This window comes from Hipposideros armiger, unplaced genomic scaffold (genome assembly GCF_001890085.2).
Source record: "Hipposideros armiger isolate ML-2016 unplaced genomic scaffold, ASM189008v1 scaffold_713, whole genome shotgun sequence".
In the NCBI taxonomy this organism is placed as follows: Eukaryota; Metazoa; Chordata; class Mammalia; order Chiroptera; family Hipposideridae; genus Hipposideros; species Hipposideros armiger.
The window spans coordinates 400,039-415,642 of record NW_017732063.1 but is presented as its reverse complement, the minus strand read 5'-3'; the positions used below and the strand labels follow the sequence as shown (position 1 = coordinate 415,642).

Sequence of the window (15,604 nt, the reverse complement as noted above, 5' to 3'; positions counted from 1 at the left end):
AGCAAACACTTTTAGAATAATGAGAACATGATTAATTCAGTGTTACCATGTAAGTGGATATCTTTAACTCATTCCTCAAAATGATATCAAGCAAGTCCATGGAAAACTCAGAAATGGTATAGATTTTGAAGAACATGAATAACAAGTCTGAGTTATAAAGTTTATGTAAAAATTTAAAATTGGATCAAATAGACATATAAAGAGTTTCCATAGTCTAGGAAACATTCAAAATTTATGTTCTCAAAGTAATTAATATACTTTAATCAATTATTAAAAATAAAAAAGATCACAGTTTCTGGCCTCAGTGCTAAGAAATTAATAAGCCTAAGACCAAAATAACTAGTAGGAAATTATAATATAGACTCATCTACATAACTCTAATTTCTCTAAAAGGAAATCAAAATTACAACAGACTGTTTAGAAATTAAGGACTGGCAGAACCCAACATAACAAATTGTATAAAATATACTTAAAGCTTTACTCAAAGAAAACATGAAAAGCTATAAATTCTTTCATCATTAAGGAGAGAGTAAATATGTATATATCAGCTTAATTATTAAATTTGAATTCATTTATTGGAGAAAAAGGACAGAAAATTAGATAAAGCTAGAAATAAATAACATTCAATGACAGCTTATTATATGTCAATGCTGTGCTACAAATATTACAAGAATTATTAATTTCAGTCTTGAATGATATGATTGTTGGCCCCATTACAGGTATGAAAAAATTCAGGCACAGTGATGTTAAGTAACTTCCCAAAGTCACACAGCTGTGTCAATGGAAGTGCTAGTTTATGAATGAAATCAGTGTAGGACTAGCATCTGTACTCTTAATCTCTATGCTTTACCCCTGAAAGATAATAAAATAGCTCATACTGACAACACATTTACTACTCACCAAGCCCTATTCTGAGTGGTTTCCATGTTTTAATGAATGAGGGGGGAAAAATACTAAATGGAAAAAAACAAACAAACAAACAACAACAAATATATATATATTTATATATATATTTATATATATATATTTATTTATTTATTTATTTATCTCATATATATGTGAAATTAAAGCACATAAGAACTGTTATGTCCACATAGAATGTAATTCTATTCTTTTAATCATAATTTTACTCTTTTGGGACATAAACTATTGACCATAAGTTTTATTTTAAGTTATGAAGGTCATTTTAGCTGATCTTTCTGACCCTAACTATACATATATTTTTGTTTTTGTTTTGTTTTGGGAAGAGTGGGTACATTGGAAGTAGTTGTAAATAAAAGCCTCATGGAATCATTGAGAGACAGCAATCCTAGAATTATATCAAAGCTCATGTCAGTGGATGCTGGAAGCAGAGGTCATGGGTAAGAACACATAATAACTTCAATCTATTCAGGGTGTCACCAGCAGCACCTCTGCCAGGGCCACCTTCACAGCTGCCATTGCTAGAGCTATCAGGGCAATTACTGCTGCCACCTTGTGATGACCCAACAACCCCAAATTCTCCCAACACTTCAGCCAAACAATCCACTTTGAAAGGTCACATTGAAATGTGCTATTGGTTAAGCTTGAGTCACATGTCTGACCACAGACCATAAATAAAGTAGCTGCTCTCTCCCACTTTTCTATAAGAGGTATTAGGTGAGAAATATACAACGGACAAAGGGAACCTCCTTTGTCAGTGCCACATACATGGTAACAGAAGAGTGTTTGGCAAGTAGGCATCCAGGCAGCAAACATGGGCACATACACCGAAAGCTCACATTAGAAAATACATGGTTGCTTTTTTGTTTCTCTTGCTTTTCCATGAGATTCATAAGAGCAGATACTATTCCAGTTTTCATCATGTTTTACCTCAATGATGTTCTTCTTGAATTCATAAGGCATTTGATCAAAGCATGTTGACAGAGTCAGTGATTATTTAAAAGAATGAATGAAAAAATGTATGTATGTTCCTTTCTACAAGTTTATAGAACACCTCCACCAAAAAAGAAAGGTACATCAATTAGACACATCACTGAGAAACAGCATCATACCCAGCTTAATGCATACATTTTTATACAATCCATAACTGACCAGAACATTTTATATTTTGCTTTGACTGTCATGAAAATTAAAAACAAAAATCTATTCATACTGAGAGACAACAAAAATGTTAATATATTGCTGATGTGTTGTTGACATCATGTACCATTTCCTGCAAAATGAAGAGTGACAAATTGCAAATTACATGACCTATGAAATACAATATCATTTACTGTAAGCCTTCCTTTGAGAATTTTATATAGTAGGATAAATAGGCTGTCAAAAAAAAAAAGAAAAAGAAAAAGAAGTGACTTATAAAACTGTCATCTATTTGAGTGGTGGGTTTTTTTATGAACACTTTTTAAAAATAAGAATATTTAGATTATATACGAGGTCTGGCAATTAAGTTTGCGAACTTGTTGCAACTATGTCACTAACCATTCTTGATATCAGAGGGATTATTCATTATGAATTTGTACCAACTGGACAAACAGTTCACTAAGTTTACTATTTGGAAGTGCTGAAAAGGCTTCTTGAAAAAAGTTAAATGACCTGAACTTCTCACCAACAATCCATGGCTCTTGCATCACAACAACACACCAACTCACAGGGCACTGTCTGTGAGGGAGTTTTTACCCAGTAAACAAATAACTGTATTGGAACACTCTCTCTACTCACCTGATCTGGCCCCCAATGACTTCTTGCTTTACCTGAAGATAAAGGAAATACTGAAAGGAAGACATTTTGATGACATTCAGGACCTGAAGGGAATATAACAACAGCTCTGATGGCCATTCCATAAAAAGAGCTCCAAAATTGCTTTGATGGGTGGACTAAGCACTGGCGACAGTACATAGCTTCCCAAGGAGAGTACTTCGAAGGTGACCATAGTGATATTCAGCAATGAGGTATGTAGCACTTTTTCTAGGATGAGTTTGCAAACTTAATTGTCATACATTGTGTATATGTATGTATAAATTTGCACATGGAGTAGATTTGAAAGAAAACTTTAGAAACATTATTATGTTTTTTGAATCAAATGAGAGAAAACTTTTTATTTGTATAATTGGGAGTAGCAGATGCATGAATGATTCTTTCTAAATTATTTTAAAAATTATTTTTTCAATAACATTTATTTAGCATTCAGAGTGCCACACTCAGTCAGGGAAAAAACATGAAACTGTGGAAAGATAAAATAACACAAGGGAAATATGGAAGCCACATTTCAAATTTCTTTTGTGATGTTGTATAGAGAATATATACAAACAAATAATATGTAATTCATTGTACTAGGGTATAGATCTAGGAGTGTTTAACTCAAAAGCTTACTTGTTTCCTAGAGATCCACGGAATTTTTACATTTGAGTTCTGCTTTAAAGGATTTAAATGAAAACCTTCTCATTGCTTTGAGAATTCATTAAATTAATTCATTCATGATGTCAACATTCTGAGGAAGAGATTTCACAAGCGAAAAAGGAAAATCCAGTTTGTTTATTTTACTGACTCAGAAGGACACACACACAAAAATTTTGAAAATTTGCATTATAGATAGAATAGTTTGAGAACTCACTTCCCCTCTTCTTTTTGATTCCTCTGAAGACCTAATAAACTCACAGACTTATTGTCAACCATAAATTCCACCTTTTCATAGATTGCATAAAATGGCTTCTGGATTATAATGATTACTTTTTATATTAAAATTCCACATGCGGTGAGGCAATTTCAGTCCCGTACAGGACAGCATGTTGGTTGTTCCGTAGACCAAGGGACAGGTGGTGGCGAGGAGTGGAGCACGCCTGCTGAGGGCCTCAGGGAGGGGTGTTTGGGGAAGCAGTTGGAACCTGTAGGTTGTTGAGAAAATGCACACGAGGGCTCACTGCCAGAGCATTAATCACGTTGGTAATCCATGATGCAGGAACTGGAGGTGGCATTTCAACCATTTTATCCTAACTCTATATTGGTTACTATTTTTACTTCTGTTAAGTTCCATTTATATGGCATTCAAATTTTTTTTTTTTTTATGTTGGACCAATCTATCATGTATGGGGTGTAGTTCACAAAACTGCATTTATGCTCACTGTTGCAATGATTTGTAAAATAAGTTTGGTAAGAGAAGTTTTTTCCTCCCTCTTTATAAGATTAGTTAGTAGATCCATAGTCATATTTTTCCCTCTTTTTTCTTCTCAAATGAGGAAGGTTCTATTTACAAAGAGTATTTTCAAGTGTGTCTTACATTTGACCTAAATATTGCCCTTACATTTTATCAGGTGGATTTTTTTACATGTCTTCCTTTTTTTTTTCTTTTTTTTTTTTTTCTTTAGCTGAGCCATCCTGCTGCCTGTTGGCAGCTCAGCGGCAGCTCAGCCCGGCCGGGACTCGAACCGCTGTTGCTTAGAGCTCGCACTCTTTTTTTTTTAATTGGGGAATTGGGGGAAGGGGAACAGACAAGTTGCTGTCCTTTTGTTCCTCAATCTAGTTGTGGAGGACATTGCTTCACTGGCCCAAGTTGGCACCATCATTGCGCTCTTCCTGGGTGAGGCAGATCAGTCGCCGGCTTCTGGACTGATGGCAGCTCACTGCAGCTGCTGCCGCTCACGATGGCTGCTGGCTACACACGGTAGCCCATGGCAACCCACTGCCACAGGGGCTGCAGCCTACACCGTCGCCAGCGACTCACAGTAGCGCAGCTCCAGGTTGAGCTGTTGTTCATCATCTAGCTGTAGAGGGCAGTGTCTCTGGCCCTCATATGTGGGATCCAAACCGGGGTCCTCTGGTGTCCCAAGCCAGTTCTTAACCATTGCGCCATTCAGCCGGCCCAGAGCTTGCACTCTTGAGCGAGCCCTTAACCAACTGAGCCACTTGGCCGGCCCTTCATGTTTTCTTCTTCTTTAAATAATGCTTTTTTTTTTTTCTGTCAGGGTCCAGTCAGGGGATAAATCATGCATCAATTGGAATGAGGGCAGTTAATTAAAAGATTACTACCTAGTGACAGGTGAATGGAGTAAAGAAGGCAGCAATACCAAATATAGCCACTACTGCTTTTGTATATAGTATGAAACTCTTCTCCCACTTCTACCTACTTAACACACCTGCGCCCCAAAGCTGAGGCTCACACCTACCTGGGGTGGGTGTAGCTATAGCCCACCAGAGTTTGTACAAATTCAAGGATGTTCCACGGGAAGATGCTGGCAAGCAGGAATTTGCCTCCTTGTGTATAAGGGAAACTCGTGAAGCTACATTTGGAGTGGGTGGGGTCTGTTGAACTAGCAGGGAAGTTGGCTGGAGTACCCATTGGGTTGCTGCTAAACTGAGGTCCCACAGAGCTGGCTGGGAAAGGGCCGGCAGGACATACTGAGGCTCTTCAGTGTCCTGAACGTGGGCTGAACACCCTCAGTAGCGAGAAGCAAAAAAGGCAGGAGGAAATAAAGAAGCCCCTTTCTCCAGCAGTGTCCCAACAGTGCCCTTCAGTGGCAAACCTTAGTATCCTTCAAGCTGGCAATGAATTATCATTCGGGATTAATACAAAAAGATAATTCAGGGTTTAGTGCACCGTCCTAACTACGGGAGCCCTCCCTTATCCGAGGTCTCGCGTTTCTTGGTTTCAGTCACCTGTGGTCCATCAAGGGTCTGAAAACATTAAATGGAAAATTTCAGACATAAACAATTCATAAGTTTTCAATTGTGTGCCATTCTGAGCTGTGATGAAAACTTGGAAGTTCAGCTCCATCCCTCCCAGAGATGTTAACCATCCCTTCATCCAGTGCTTCCAATATACTGCTACCTGCCCCTTAGTCACTCAGTAGCTGTGTCAGTTATCAGATCAACCATCAGGGTATCTTACTTAGTGCTGGTGTTCAAGTAACCCTTAGTTTACTTAACTTTTTTTGCAATATATTGTTATAATTGTTCTATTTTATTATTAGTTATTATTGTTCATCTCTTACGCGCCTAATTTATAAATTAAACTTTATCGTAGGTATGTATGGGAAAAAACAGAGTATATTGTAGAATTTGGTACTGTTCACAGTTTCAGGCATCCGCAGGGGGTCTTGGAATATGTATATCCCTGTGGATAAGGGGGGACTATTGTAGTTTGGAAGTTTGTATGGTATCATGAAGACAATGGAGAGAAACTCATGATCTTAAACACATAAAGAGGTTGAAAATCTTTAGCCAAAATGTTAGTCTCAAAAGGTCATAAAAATATCAGCAGATTAAAGTCAAAGAAAGTAAAAGAGAACCAGCCTTACTGAAAAGAAAACAAACATACTGTTGAGGAAATCAAAGTCATTTTTAAATGTAGCACTGCAGAGCTAAGAGGAAAGAAAGATATTTAAAATGAATATGGTTGGGCAAATTACGTATCCATACAAACGATGTAAAACTCTGTTCCAGTCTCACACCATCTACAAAATTATATTCCAGGGCGACTGCATATCTGAATATGAAAGGTAAAATAATGAAGCCTTCTGAAGGTAATCCTGGAAAATAATTTTCTGACCCTATTTTAGGCAATGTTTTTAAACAGTACATGTAAGGCATAAGGCAAAAATAAAAATACTGGTGACTTAGAGTATATTCAAATAAAGAAATTTTGTCATTCAAAATATACTACTAAGGGATTTTACAGGCAAGCCACAGAATAGAAGAAATAATTACACACACACACACACACACACACACACACACACAAAATTGAATTTTGCAACTTCTGGCACTCTTTCGTCATTTAACATTAGAATATATTTGATGACCTTTGTTTCTTTTTCACCCATTTCATATATATCATTTTAATTAGTATTAGAATAATATACTTTGTGATAAAAGAAAAATAATTTCCTAGATTTAAAATTCTCTTTACAGGTTTTCATTTTGTTACCAGAGTAACTGCTCAACCCTTTTGTCTATGCAGTAAAGAATTACAGATCGGCAAACATGAAAGTATAGAGGAAGGAAAGTTTACTAGGATAAGTTCTAAGAGAAGAAGAGGCCAAGTCAAGAGAGACAATGGCCCCAAACGGTTTGGGGCTTGAGCTTATATTGTTGGCTCTGGGCCAGCTCTGCATGTGACTTACAGACATGGGTCATTTGATTAACATGTGTAGGTTTTATATATATATATATATATATATATATATATATATATATATATATATATCCTATTCCTTTCTGCATATGCCCTTACTCATAATGCACACAGAAAAATCCAAAAGGGTGCGGGGGAGTGGTTAAAACCTCAATGCTAATTATTGTAACTATCATACTATAATGAGGCGACGGTTAAATCAAGGGTAAGTTTAACATTCTGTACAGGCCTTAAAAAAAAACAATAATTCTGGATGGATTTTATTTCCCTCTTATCAGGATGTTCTAAGCACAAAATTAGTCCTTGGGGAGTGGACCTGAGCAGTGCAAAGGACCAGTTACTTCATTATCCACCCCTCCTGTAGCTCATGCCTACATTCACCTAACAATTTTGTGGCACCACGATAAACAGTTCTATGTATAAAGTTGATGTAAACTCTTTGTAGAAAGTGAATTGTTAAGTCAAAGGGCATGGATTACTAAAGAAAGCTCTTGGAAAATTGATGCCTTGTGTATCATTTAAAAATATTTTCCGTTTTAACCATCAGCAAGCATATGTCAGTACACTACAGACTATTATTAGGAGAGTATGTCATAGTATTAATTTTTCTTTTTTTATGTTCTAAAACATCATTTAAATATTGTCTTTTAGACTTCAAGAAGCAAAGAAATCACCAATCCGTGTGCGTGTGTGTGCGTGTGCGAGTTTGTGAGAGCTGGAGAGACAGAGACAGATAGAAAGGATCGTAAAGACAGAAGACAGCAAAACTGTATCTCATTTTTAATTTTTAGCTATGTAAGAATCAAAATACAAAATGCTTTCTAAAAAATATAAATGATGCTCTAAATGATACATATAATTTATAATTTCATAAATTTATTAAAATTTATTGTTTTTTTCAATTAGCTGAGATAATGCACGTATAATTATAGGGCTAGCATGCAAGGTTCTTTCCAGAACTTCGTGGACTATGTTACTTTATGGGAACTAATTGTAATGCAATACCTCAGGAAGTTTTTCGAAAAGCACAGATTTGAGTATATTAAAATAGTGTCAGATTTTCTTCTTGGATGAAAGCTTCTTTTATAGTGCAAATGCATTTTTTAATTAGAAATCTACATTCAAAAATCATATTAAGGGGAAACTTACTGATATATGCCAGGGGGTAAATAATATTAATGCTAAATACATATCTTTTAAGAAAAGAAAAAAATCAACTGTGATAAGTCTTTGTTTAAGCACAAAGTTCCAATACTCTGCAATTGTCCTTTGAATGAAAGTTGAATCCTATTTTCTTTATTCTAGCATCAAATCTGAGCATTGCAAGAGGTAAACAGTGATTCTTTGATGCTTTACTTCAAAGCATGTAGAGGAAATTAATCAAATTAATCCATCCTTCTTTCTACTGGCTATAAAATTATTCACTGATTTGGACTCAGGGCATTTCACAAGAGCCTAATGAGTACTGGGAAGGGGAAAAAATATTAAACGATTGCATTAAAGAGAAGATGCAAATTTCTTAAATTATTTTTTTTTATGCCAGATTGCAAATGTAAATGAGTGAAACAGGCTCCCCTGGTGGCTTGGAGACAATGCAAAGTGCATGGCCTGCCTAAAGGTGGCAGCTGCTATCCAGCAACCATGGACTCTTGCCACATGGAATCAGAACCAGGTTTGGCAGATATTCTAATGTTTGTGAAAAAGACAGAGACTCATATTTTAATGCAAGATTTCTCAATTTTGAATGTTGATGTTAACAATACCAAAAATGTCCTTGTGAGCTGAAGAAAATAAGCTGGAAAGCTCCTCCTTATTAAGCGAACAGAAAAAGCAACACTTGACCTTGGACCTACCTCATCCTAGCCATTTTAATTGAAGTCCTTAAAAGCATTTCCTGCCAAAAGCAATTGGTTAAAAATGAAGAAACTTTAATCATATAGTAACATAAATAAGATTGTTTATACATTTCCTAATAATCAAGTAAGCATTTCTTATTTGAAAAGGAGGAAGAATATTGAAAACATTATTTTTAAAAATCACTGTTTAAGGGTGAGGGTGTACTTTCCAAGATTTACAAAATTTAGTTTATTTTCCTTTTTCTTTTTTCTTTCCCGCCTACCTGATTTAATAACTATGTTTCCTTGAGGCTACATGCATACCTCACTAATCTGAGTAATCAGCAGAATGCTGACTTGAAAAAAGCTGATTCAATGCTCAGCCATCTTGATGCTGTCAACCAGAGTTCAATTTTCTATCAGGTGACCTATGAATCACTCCTACAACAAAGTTTAAGATAACCATTGTAGAACAAACAGGGCCTCAGGAGACGTTCTCCTGGATGTCAGCACTAAGAAGTCACCTGACTAACTCCCTCGTTCCTTTGCTCTGCCTCTTTTTGTGTACCTATAAAACCCCTTGACCATTCTAGGAATGAGTAAGATGGCCTTTGTGATGGTAGTCTGCCATCTTCCCAGAATGCCAGCATTTTGAATAAACCTACTTTTCTTTCTGCCAACTCTCATCTCTCGATCGTTGGCTCATGAGCGTCAAGCAGCCAAACCTGAGTTCGTTAACCACGGTAGTACTCATATTTTTTGAAACAAAGAAAACTTGATTTCAATGCAGTTTGCCTAAAATATATGTTCTCTTTCTATCTCTTTTAAACCTCTAAAGAAATTCTCATACATTTTTAATTCCAAATTTGAGGCTGTAATCATGGGTAAATTAGATCAGCTCCATTGCCAGACCCTCAGATTCTGAATCCAGTTCTAGTGCTTACTATTCCGCCTTGTGTGTATTACCCAAATTCCCTGAATCTGTTTCTTCATCTGAAAAATCATGGTCTTATAAAATCTAGTTTATAGGCTTGTTTCTGAGAATTTTGTAAGAAAATCTTTAAAGTCATCAGCATAACAGCTGAAAAATAGAAAAGTGTTCCAGACATTTTACTTATTAGTATATCCTTTGAAGCCACTATTTTTTTTCTGGTTTACATGGTCATACTGCTATAGGTATCACAAGATACAGTCTCCTCCCAATTGAAACTTCACATGTTTATAGCAATCACCTTCTTGGAGAAAAATAGTATTTTTATTCACTGCTGCATATATATATATATTTCATGTTGGAGATTACCCTACTCCCTCTCTGATCTTTTTAAAACTACCATGAAAGGATAAGTGGCTTTGACAATTATGTAGTTATTAGACACAGTGGACACACAGAACTCAGAAATTCATTTGCTCGGAACAAAGAAATAAAAGAGTAGTGGAGCTGGAACTAAATGAGTGGGGTTTTTTTCTTTAATTATACATTTCTTTTATTTTGTTTTGTTGTTGTTGGGGAATTGGGGAAGGGGAACAGTGTCGGGAAATTGAGGAAGAAGAAGAGTCAAGTTGTTGTCCCTCAATCTCAGTTGTGAAGGACACACTTAGCTCAGCTCCAAGTGCAGTCGCCATCTGGCTGCCGGGTGGCAGCTCGCAACCACTCAGCTCAAGGTGCCGTGTTCAATCTTAGTTGGGGAGGTGGGGCACACATAGCCCACCATCCCATGCAGGAGTCCATCCACCAACCTTGTTAGGAGCACATGCTCTCACCAGCTGAGCCATCCTGCCACCTGTTGGCAACTCAGCGGCAGCTCAGCTCAGGCACAGCTCACTGGCCCATGTGAGAATTGAACTGGTAATACTGTTGCTCAGAGCTTGTGCTCTTAACCAATTGAGCCACTCGGCTGACCCTATACATTTCTATCTGAATGAATTTCAGTTGAAAAAATACATATGAAAAATGTAAATGCCTTAATTAATAGATTTTATCCATTAAATTAGAAGGAAAAAAACACATTGGCAAGAGAAACCCATTATTTTTATAAAGAAACGTGTTTTGTTAGTTAAGCTACCATGTGCCAAACATTTGGGTACCTGTCAACCAATACTGCATGATTGACATAGTTTGTGTTCACATCCAGATGTTTCTGTATTTTGAGATCTAATTTCACACATTGACAGTTAATATAAATGACCAATAGAAAATCATATTTCATGGGCATTACAAATAAGGGTCATCAAATTTATTTTTGTTTCTCCAAAATAAATATATCTTAAATGTCACATTTGCCCAGCATTAAAAGTTTGAAGCAAACACTTATATAAAGGACCCCTGTGACACTGATGATTCAATATATTCCCTGTCTCTTTCTAATAAAGAAAGCACTATAGTTGCCAACTTTATTTGAACTAAGGGGAGCTCCCTAACCACTTGAGAGATCCAAAATCGATTTCATTTTGAAAGGTGATATTATGATAAAATAATAAGAGATTTATCTTTTTATCCACTAAAAGAATAAGGAAATGCAATGCCATGGAAACAGTGCGTTTCATGCTGTATTCAAAAGAATAAAAGTTAAATATAGAACTTTGAATTGCTTTCCTCTTTTCTCTTCAGCAAGTAGTATATGTTAGTATTCTGGAGATTGGGAAATTCAACTTCACACTATACATCCAACTAATGAGATTGAAGAAACGCTGTGTTCTCCATCACTTCCTTATCAGTGACAGTCAGTCCATTAAAAGCTCTAACCCCAAGAAGTGAATTTCAGTTTTAAACTTTTGCATTCTGAAAATGGTCTTCCCTAGACTGTTAATAGATAAGATGGATGCCACATTTGGTGACAGTTCAAGACACTTACCCTCCTAGAACTGTTTTGAAACCAACAACAGGCCTATTATCTTCTTTTACAAAGACATTTTATAGTGCTATTTGGTGAACTGTGAAATCCTGAAGAAAGCTTTACTTTTATTTACCTGTGTTTTTGTTTTATTACACAGTGCAGTATAAATACATACATTTGTGGTCTACATTTTAATTGCATCTTTTCAGAAAAATTGGACAGATCTACTAAAAATAATCTTCCTTTGGATAGTGACTGCACCATTTGTTCTTCTTAGAACAGAGAGGTAATGATTTACTCCTGAATCCTTGAAAGGTTTGCACACAATAAGTTAGACATGCTCACAAATTGAAAGTCAGAAATGTAGAATAATCAAAACAGCCTTTCCAAATGTAGTGTGAGCCAATTTAAGAGGAGAAATTTAACAAAATCAAGCACAAAGATAGGACTTCACTTCCTGACAAAGAAGGGGGAGGGGATTCCTGCCCAGACCCAGGTCACAAGGAAACAACCATGCTTGTAGGGCATGATATACAGGGGGAGCTAATGTCCTAGGATTTGAGATAATTTTATAAATCCGTAAGTTCATAAGCCCCCTTCTATGGATCTAGTCAGTATAAGTGAAAAGAAGAACTGAATTCAGCTCCGAGGTTCAGTCTCAGAGGTTGCAAAAAATAGTAGGGAACATCATCTGAGGCAATTGGGCTTTTGAGAAGAATGACATTTAGGACACTGCTCTGTATGTTCTACAGTGGAGATGGTGATAAGGGCACAGATCTAGGCTGCTGGGGCGTTCGATTGATAACGATTGCCTTTGACATGTAAAATCACACAGAAAATAATCAGTCTAAACGTTGATGATTTGGTAATACTGAAGGAACAGAAATAAATATCTTTACAAATGGAGATGGAGGAACAGATTTCTGGTACATAGAAAATAGGACACACTGAGCAATGTTGTGAGTAGGGTGACAAAAACATGGCCTGCCAAAGAAATGAGCTTGGTTGTCCTATCAGGTACTGGGTTTCAGATCTGTTTACAAAATGCAGCAAAAGAGGGTTGGCTCCCTTTGGAGAATTCCATGTACATCAGAGGATGGCAAATAGATATAGGACCTGAAATCATCTCCTACCTTTAGTGAACATGTCTCATAATATCGCAAAAGCTAGGAGTGTTATAGAGGGACTGGCAGGGTGGGACTCAAATTTACTTACATTCAATTAATATTGGGTTCATATATATACATAGGAGTGGAACGGATGAATTCGGAAATATGTAAGTTCAGCTTTCATAGATAATGCAAATAGTTTTCTGAACTGATGTTATGCTTAAGTTTTAAAGTGTGTAATAGTTTTTGGTATTTATAAGAAACCTAAAAGTTCAAGCTTGATTTTCTTATTTACACAAACATTCAGAAATGTATGTTTTAACTTTATAATATTTATTTACTTTATCAAATTCTGTTATTAATAGTTTTATAAGATTTTTGTAAGAAAATGTCACTTAAATATCATTATTAATACATTTTCAAAATGTGTTGTGATTCTCTTGAAAATATCAAAAGTATGTTGGAAAAATAGGAGATAGAAAGGTAGATCATATGGTAACATAGATATATAAAAAGATCAGTCTACAGTTAAATAATTCAATTACCTCTATTTCATATATATATATATATATATGTATATATATATATATATATATATATATATATATATATAATTTCTCTTTGTACACTTAATAATCATTTCTGAAATTCAGTGGTTCCAGCCTAATCATATCTTTATTTTAGACTGGAACGTTTGACAATACCGTTTGACATTTCCTTTATTCTTTATTACTATTTAAATATTCTTCCTTTTAAATAACTATTTATACTTAACTTTTTTTTTGTCAGATATTTGGGTAATCTTGTTTTAAACTGTCTCCATTTTATAGAACTTTTGAACCTCAGACTTTATACTTTGTCTTTGATTCAGGATTTTAACCAAAAAATGGTTATTGCTATGGCATTTACAATTATGTTGTTTTTTTGCTTTAAGGCCTTTATTACGGCTATTAATTTTAGGTTGTGTTTTTACTTCCTTAACAGTATTTTTCTTAGTCTCATCAAAACCCATTTTTTAGTTTTACTATTACCTTTAATTTCAGCTTGTTCTTCACATGTGATTAGTTATTGCTGTTTCACAGATATTACATATTTTTATATGATTATGACAGAAGAAGATCTCTGGGAAGTTCTCTTAGATCACTGATTCTTTTATTTGACACACGTGTACTGAGCTTTGGCTATGTGCCCACAATGGTTCTAGGTCCTGGGGATAGATTTTTGTCTTAACAAGACAAAAAAAAAAAAAATCCCTGCAATTGAGGAACTTAAATTCTGGCTGGGGCAGGGGAGGCAATCAATAAACAATACTGAACATAATCAAGTAAATAACATAGTAGATTAAAAGTTGATAAATTCTGAAAAATAATCTAAGAAATCAAGGTGTCTTCAGGGTGTATTAAAGCAGTTGATGTGGAGTGGTCAGGTATGGCCTCCATGAGAGATGAAATTGAAGAAGTCAGACAATGACATGGGGAAAGTCATTTTCAATCAAAAGAAATATCCTGTGAAAAAGCCCTAAATCAGCACTAGTATAAAAACACATCTGCTCAGCTTTGGCAAAATGTTACTTTCACATACATTTGCACCTTCATACTGTCAAAATACCACTTTTTAGTCTAATACAGCCATTGTTCCAGTTGTCACAAATGAGTGTAGAAATGCATTATCTCCTCTTTGGATGAACTTAATCTCATAATTCACCAGAAAATTTTAAGTTATATCATGAACTGAGATTTCTTAATGTAAAACTTAAAGAGCCAGTTAAAATAATTTAAAGTTGATTTTTTTATCATCAATTTTGTATCACTCTGCATGCTTCCAATTTAGAAATTATCACTCAAAAGACGGGGCATTTAAGAAGCATTTGAGCTTCAGAAAACCTTTGCTCAGACATTATGAGCTTTTAAATCACTTTCCTTTGAAAAGAAAAGCATGTGTTCTTTTGTATAATCCAGCTTAAATTTTAAAGATTTTCATTCTGTGAAAAGGAGCTTGCTCATTTTTTTTCCAAAATAAATATTTCTAGATGCACATTCAATTTAACAGAAGACTAGAATTTGAAAGAATTAGGCAGAAAACTAAAAACTTGCTATAGTGTTTAATTTTCCAAAATAGTCATTGGATTCAATGGTATTCGTGGAGACTGTCTTATCCTGACAGAGATTCTTGAAGCCAAACTAAAGATGTGTAAGCATTTCAATAATAAGGCAGTGACTACATGGGTGACTTCTGGAATGCAGGCAAATGATCTTCTATTCAAAGTGCTTCTTTCCATCTATGTTTACAACATCATCCGAGGACTTAAAGACGGGAAGGGAGCTGTGTACAGCTTTGACCCAGTAAGTTCCTACCAGAGAGACTCCTTCAAGGCTGGAGGCTTAGCAAGTGCCATGCTACCAACACTGCTGACAACCAGATTGGTTTTACGATCATGCAGAACGTGGCGCATACCCCACTGTCTTTGGATGGAGCCATGCAGCCTGGGAAAGTTGTCTGCATCTCTGTGTCCCTGAGGGACTTGTACACTGGGGACCCACTCAGGATCCACAGTGTAACCAAAGAGACATCAAGGAGGAGGCAGTCCCCAGAGGAAGGCTTGATTTGTGTACTGTTACTGCTAATCGGTTGAAATTGTCAGACTCATTTGTTTTATTAAAAATAAAACCTGAAGTAAAAAATAAAATAAACCTGTCCTGGATTATGAATTGTTCCAAT

The 15,604-nt window shown here is 35.6% G+C and overlaps 1 pseudogene; it reads left to right on the top strand.

The window, feature by feature from the left end:
• Positions 1-8,749: 8,749 nt before the first annotated feature.
• Positions 8,750-15,518, top strand: LOC109373366 (proteasome subunit beta type-1 pseudogene; annotated as a pseudogene).
• Positions 15,519-15,604: the final 86 nt, after the last annotated feature.